Below are 7,385 nucleotides of genomic sequence, written 5' to 3' on the forward strand. Positions count from 1 at the left end.
AGACGGGGTCTCACCAAAGGTCATGATATCGAACACGACCCCGTCCGTCGTCCTTATATTGATAACAGAAAGTAAACAAGCAATTCCTATAAAGCTCGCGAGTGACAGGCAATCACTCGACTTTTACCGGTCCTATAAGCTTAGCAAGTAGTCGAACTCAGGTCTAGTGTTCAGTACATAGGTTCCTAGGATCATGCATCTAGGGTTTCAATTCAAATTCTAAGAACTGTAAATGCATAAGCAAGTAATAACAGTAAATGATAATAATTTGAAATATAGGTTATGTCCGGGGCTTGCCTTCTCGGTAGTCGCTAACTATTTCAGCTCTAGGCTCTTCCGAACTTTGGTCTGGGGCTTCAGTTAGTACGGCGGTGTTCGCTTGAGCTTCGAGATCACCTCCTTCGGAATCCGGGATCAGCTCGTACGTCCCGTCCAATAAAGTAGTCGTATCTATATGTAATGCAAGAACAATATTATAAACACACATGTGCAATCGTTTATAGAGTAGTTAAATAACAATTTTAACTACACAAGGCATCATGATCAACAGCACAAATGAAGTTTACTAACTTCATAAACAAGTGGGGGTGATTTCCTATAACAAGTAAGTCATGGTTTGCTAATAAATAAACAACTCAAAGCACAAATAGAAATAAATTTAGAAAAAATTACCCTAAACAGAACATGAACAGATTAAGCTATCCTGTAAAACTCACGCCAAAACATGTAGCCATTTATTCACAACAAATCATTCATTCAGACAACACCTAGAACAAACTTGAATTATACAGGTCAAAATAGAGAAAAGAAGAAGCTCAAAATTTAAAAGGGGGTTGACACAGAAATGACTTAGCTACTGTGAATTCTTCATGATTTTATCTACACAGAATTAATTCTGAGAAAATAAACAAAACAGACATCGGATTAGAAAGATTCATTTTTAGATCCTGTTCTATTCATGAACTGATGCTCAAACTTCATGGACAAGCTAATATACTCTAGAAGAACACTCAGGAATATTTTAATGATTTATCATTAGCATAAGCTATTTATCATAATTAAAGTCTACTAAACAAGGATTAAATCAAAGAAAAGGCTTCACATGAGAAATGACCACGAAATTTTTATAGAAATACTAGTGTTACAAGAACAAACTACCATAAAAATTTCACTGCAAGACATGGCTTAAATAAATAGTTAAGAAAAAGATAAAACAACTAGCCTTTTATGTACCTAGTGACACAAATCAAATTTTCCAGCAAAACCTTTCAACAAACACCTACCATATTATGGTTCTACTGCAAAGAGATACTCTCAATGATTCCAAAACATCCAAGTTTACATTTTTCTGAATTTCCTACGATTTTCTATGAAATTTCAAAGTTCACTGCAAAAATTACAAAGGAGTCCTTGGTGGCACTATTCACATGAGTCCCGGTCTATTCAAAGAACACCCTGGGTTTTCGATTCTTCTCACCCGAGGTCCCTGGCTGGGTCAGAGCAGGGGCGGTGGTTTGACTGGCCTTTACCGGTGAAGGGAGGCGTCGGCAGCGAGAAGGCAGAGGTCAGGGAGCTAGAGGGGACCACGGCGCACCTCTAGGTGGCTTCGAGACGGCTCGGGGTGGCCTATGGCGGCGGGTCCGCGTGCTCCGGCGGATGATGGTGGTCGGAGATGGCGGAGGCGGTGCTCCGATGAGGCGTAGAGGGGGAGATTGGGCTGGGGAGCTTCGGTAGAACTCGATGGAGGTGATAAAGCTGCGGATTTGAGCACCGAGGGGCGGAGGGTGGCTGTCCGCGGCAAGCAGGGCGGCGGCGGAGCTCGGCTACAACGGCGAGGGGGCTCCGGTGGAAATTGGGCGAGGAGGATAGGTCAGTGAGCTATGCGGGCCCACGGTAGAGCTCGATAGAGGGTCAGTGCGGGCGGAGGAGGGCTGCAGTGGCAGTCCCGCGGCGGCGTCGAGCTCGCCGGGGTTGCGGGTGGACGGCGGCGCTGATTTGGGGAGTCTGGGCAGGGAGCGAGCGAAAGGGTGAGGGGAACTGGTAGAGGGGGTTCTTGTAGTGCTGTTACGCGCGTGAGATAGAGCTCCGGGGCTTCGTGCTGCGCGGGCCACGACGGCGGCGAGGTGGCAGCCGGCGGGCGGCCTGGGGCGCGTGGCAAAGCGGAGAAGGCACCAGCGCGAAGGAAGAGGGCGGCGAGGAGCTTCCGTGCGACGCGTGGAATCTAACAGGCAGTAGGAGGCGCGGGGATGGCCCTCCACGTCGACGGCGGGCGGCGCGGCGCGGTTCAGCGGCGCGGGAAGCAGGGTAGCAGGCAGGAGAAAGGAGAAAGGGGACCTGTTTGCTATTTCCGAAAATTCCAAGGACGTGAATGTAAACCAGCGATAACTTTTAAACTAAAGCTCAAATGAAAAAGTGTCCAACATGAAAGTTGTTCAATTTTTCAAGATCTACAACTTTGATGTTGTGCAAAAATTTATTTGATCAAATATTCAAGAGCTATTTTTGAAAATATAAGAGGGATTTTGAATTCTAGGAATTTTGTCTTTTTCAAGGTAATTTCACTTTAAATTTAGACTTAAGAGCAAAATTTGGCTGCCATGCAATAAATTCACTGAATTTTGCAAAAACACCCTCCACAAAATCTATAATTACACATTCAATTCAAATTAATCTAAAGAAAGACCCTTGCCTAAAATCAATATTACACATATAACCTTTTATAATTACAAAAAGGTCATTTTTCAAGCAAAACAAGCACATGATGTATAAAAAGTTATGCAACACTAATGTGCAGACACCTAGGGTGTCACAATAGTTCAGCTAGGAGCTAGGCGGATTCTAGGCGCCGACCCACTGCCTAGCGCCTAGGCGGCGCTAGGCGTTTTTCTAGGCGTTTTAATTTTTATACACCTATATATGTATTACCTTAATAAAAAAAAGAGAACTGTGAACCCAAAGTTAAAGAAAGGCCCATCAGGAAAGCCCAGCAGCCCACTTATCCTCCCATCCCACATTATCCATCCGGCCATCCTCACCACACGATGACTTCTCCCTCTCCCCTGTTTCTTCGACGCCGCCCGTCTGCGCTCCCGTAGATGCAACCGCCGCTTCCTTCTCCTCCGCCGCCGCGCCTACCACCTCCACCTCGTCCTCCTCCGCCGCCGCCGCCCGATGTCAAGCCCGTCTGAAGTTCCTCCCCCACCAGCAACCTCCGCCAGGCGCCGCGGAACCCCTCCACCTCCCCCACCGCCGCCGCCGACAAGACGCCGCCGCCTAGGAGCCCGCCTAGCCCCAAATCGATGCGGTGCCCCTCCGATTAGCGCCTAATCGCCGCCTAGCTGAACTATGGATGCCCCTCGTTATATTTCCAAATACTGACCACCAAACGTTCAACTGCATACAAAAGGGAGCACAACATAAAGAAGTTCTTTTTTTGGGGGGGGGGGACAAAGGAGTTTGTTACCTTTGCTGGATTGAAAGAAAGAAGCGCCAGTCAGCGTCGGGATTCAGAAAAGCTCCTCCAGGGGGTTGGCGTCAAGTGCTACTTAGGACCTTGTCCAGCTCGAGCGTCATGGGCGGCGCCGCGAGGTGATAGACTCCTCTCCGGCGCCTCAATTCAAGGGGCGGTAGCAAGGGACGAGAGCTGGCGGCAAAGCTCCAGCGTCACGAGTGGCACCGAGGCGATGGACTCCTCTCCAGCGATTCAATTCAGGGGGCAGCAGCAAGGGAAGGGAGTAGCAAAAGGGGACAGGGGTTTTGGCCTCAAATGCCACCATCGCCATTGAGGATGGAGCGGTGGCTAGGGATTGGGTCGCAAGATTAGATCCAGCGGTGGCGGGGGAAAGGGACAGTGCACGAGAGAGGAGGCAGAAAGGAGGCAGAAGCCAACGGGAGGCGGAGGTAGACGGGAGAAGTGTTGTAGCAACGGAGGGGGTGGCGGTGCTGAGGGAAAGACTACGAGGGGATGGAGGTGACGGAGGGGACGGTGATTCGCTAGGGTGTATCGTACATTTTCTTTTTCTTTTCACCTGGGTACATTTTCCCTACGCTACGGCTCGAAGAGCAGCGCTGGCAAGGCACGTGAATAGTTGGCGCCCGCAACTCATCACAAAGTTTTTTTGGCTAATTTTCATGAGGGTACGGTGAAACTTTTCTGTGCATTTTTTCTTGATAGATTAATTACTATTTTTCTGTGAGTATTGTAATTTCGCTGTGGGTTTTCACATGCTCGGCAGGGTAACTAATACTTTTGTTTTGTGTGTACTGCCATTTTCCTGTGCGTTTTGAAAGTACCAACAGAATAAAAAGAAATTTTCTATGTGTTCCTCAAATACCGACAGAGTAATTAGTCACACAGGAAAATCTTTGATTCCAGTAATGGTCCCTATAAAAAAATAAGATGTTGTTATAAATCATTTTTGTAGTAATGTGCATCACCTGAGGTTAATCGCCCCGTGCTGGATCAGCCGCTATCCATATTGTATATTTTCTAAGCAAATTTGTAAAACCACAACTATTTTGTGCGTGGCTAGTAGACTTGAAGTGACAAACGCCATCTTCACTGCACTCCCAATGTACTTCATGAGCACCTTCCTTCTGCATAAAACAAGTAGACAAGTATAGAAAGCATTGTCTTTGGAGAGGTGCTGACATTAATGCAAAATCCCCCCCTCCCCCCAAAAGCAGCTTGGGAGATGGTCTGTCTACCTAAAACAGAAGGGGGTTTAGGCGTGCTCAATCTGAGAACTCAAAACGAAGCATTACTTCTGAAGCATCTCCATAAATTCTTTAACAGAGCTGATGTTCCTTGGGTTAGACTCATTTGAGAAGTTCATTATGGAAACGGCAAGCTACCTAATTCGAAAAAAGTGGGGTCCTTCTGGTGGAGAGATATCCTGAAACTCTTGGACTCTTTTAAGGGTATGGCTGTGGTGGAACTTAAAGACGGTGCTAGCTGTCTTTTCTGGGATGATCTTTGGTGCAACAGAGTGCCTAAAATTCAGTTTCCTGAGCTCTATTCCTTTTCTAGAGAAAAAAATATTTCACTCAAGAATTTTGTTGATGCTGTTGGGCCAGAATCAGTCTTACGTTTGCCTATATCACCCCAGGCTTTCCAACAACTAACTTCATTGCTGGAAGACATTAATAATCTGCATTTCACAGAAGAGCATGATATTTGGACTTTTATTTGGGGTTCCCCTTTCTTCTCTTCCTCTAAAGCCTATAAGCACCTGACTGGTCACAGGATTACACATGCCTCCTTTAAGTGGCTCTGGAGCTCAGCAGTGCAACATAAGCATAAGGTGTTCTTCTGGCTTCTCTTACAAGACAGACTTAGCACCAGATCACTTTTGAGAAGAAAGAATATGTTCCTGCCTGACTATAACTGTTTCTGTTGCACAACTTAAACTGAAGAAACCTTATCCCATCTTTTTATCGGATGCAATTTTGCACAAAGCTGTTGGGCCTCATTAGGCTTACATGTTGGCAATCATGACCCATTTTACACGCTTGAACAACTCAGACTGCATCTCAGAGTTCTCTTCTTTATGGATATCATAATTCTAATGAGTTGGTGCATTTGGATGCAAAGGAATGATCATATTTTCAGAGGATTACAACCTTCGCAGGAAGCATGTCTGCAACACTTCAAGAAAGAATTTGCTCTAGTTATTCTTAGAGCAAAAGAGAGAAATAAATCTTCTATGTCTTCATGGCTAGAAGCCCATGTGTAATTTTCTTTATTTTCTTTGTTTCCTTCTTCGTCTCATAATTTGTACACTTGACTTTTTCTCCTTATTTTTAATATAACTAGTAGGGGAATACCCTCCCGTTTCATAAAAAAAAAAACTACACAATTCTTAGGATCAACTTTTAAATTACTTATGCCACCCTTGCGTGGTTTGACTCGTAGGTCTAAGGACAGTTGTCAGTACGTGAAATTGATCTTTAAAATTCCACTAGTTTATCGAAGTTATATTATTCTTTTTTCAGCTGTTGTTTATTTGCCACATTACCGTTTGCGTCTACTCCGTAGATGATGATATTTGCACAGCTTAAGATGCACGCGAATTAGTGATCGGCGCGGCTCCGATCCCCTCCGGTTTCAGCGCACAGGTCGTTACGGGGTAGAGAGAGAGAGAGATGCCGTCGGACTCCGAGCGAATAAAATCGTCGGACACGCGCATGGTCGGCACTACAAATAAAACGCACATGATCGAACCCTTCTTCTTCCCTTCGTACCGTCCGTGCAAACCAGCAATGCAGTCTCCCTCCCTGATTCCTCTCCCCCTCCGATCTTTGCATTGTTGGCTCCACGAACAAGAAACAGAAAGTACGTACTACTGCACCATGTCGTCGGTGGCGGGGATGCTAGGGCTCCCGCCCGGCGTCCACTTCCGGCCCGACGATGACGAGTTCGTCGAGTTCTACCTCCGCCCGCACGCCAGCGGCGAGCCGGCCTCGTTTCCTGCTGGCGTGGTCGTCGTCGACGACGACGCGGCGGGCTGCACGCTGCCGTGGGAGCTGCTCGACCGCCACGGCCGCGGCGCCGACGACGAGGCCTACTTCTTGGTGCGCAGCAGCGGGGACGGCGACGGCCAGGAAAAGCGCGGCGCCCACCAGGAGCGCGGCTGCGGCGGCGGTGGGACGTGGAAGTCCCAGAAGCGCCTCGCCCACGGCGGCTCACGCGTCGACGACGCCGGCGAGAAGGTGCACTGGAGCCTGCACAACCTCAACCTGCACATGGGCCGTGGGGAGAGCGGCGGCAGCGTGGGGTGGGTGATGCACGAGTAGGCCCTCACCGACCCGTCGTGCCCGTCCCTCAAGATCTGCCACGTGGCCTTCACTGGACACGGCAAGAACCGCAAGCGCCTGCCGGGCGGCGGCGATGTCGTCGACGACCAGACTGAGGAACCCGCGTCTAAGCGGGCGCGCGTCGCCGCCCCCGGCACCGGTGGTTCTGCGAGTTCGGGTTCTGGATCGACGACGACGACGGTCGATCATCAAGACTACTCCGGAGTTTGGCGCTCTTCTGAAGAACACCAAGAACCCAATCAAATTTCTCTGGAGTGGATAAGTAGGGAACTTTTCAACGACGACTTGCAGCAAAACTCTTTCCCATGCATCGTCGGTCGATGTAAACTACTTCTTCGAGGAGTTCGCCCAGGCGGCGGCACCAACATCAGAGCAACAAGCAGTGCCTGAGCACGTCATGGTGACGCCCCTGCCGATGGTCCAGGAAACCGTCGGCATGCAAGAGCTACAGGAGTTCATGGCGTCGATGGATCGACAGGAGTTCATAGCGCCCCTGCCGATGGTGGTCCAGGAAACCAACGGCATGGCGGAGCCACAGAAGTCCATGGCGCCGATGGATCAACAGGAGA

Source organism: Panicum virgatum, chromosome 1N (assembly GCF_016808335.1).
Source record: "Panicum virgatum strain AP13 chromosome 1N, P.virgatum_v5, whole genome shotgun sequence".
Lineage (NCBI taxonomy): Eukaryota > Viridiplantae > Streptophyta > Magnoliopsida > Poales > Poaceae > Panicum > Panicum virgatum.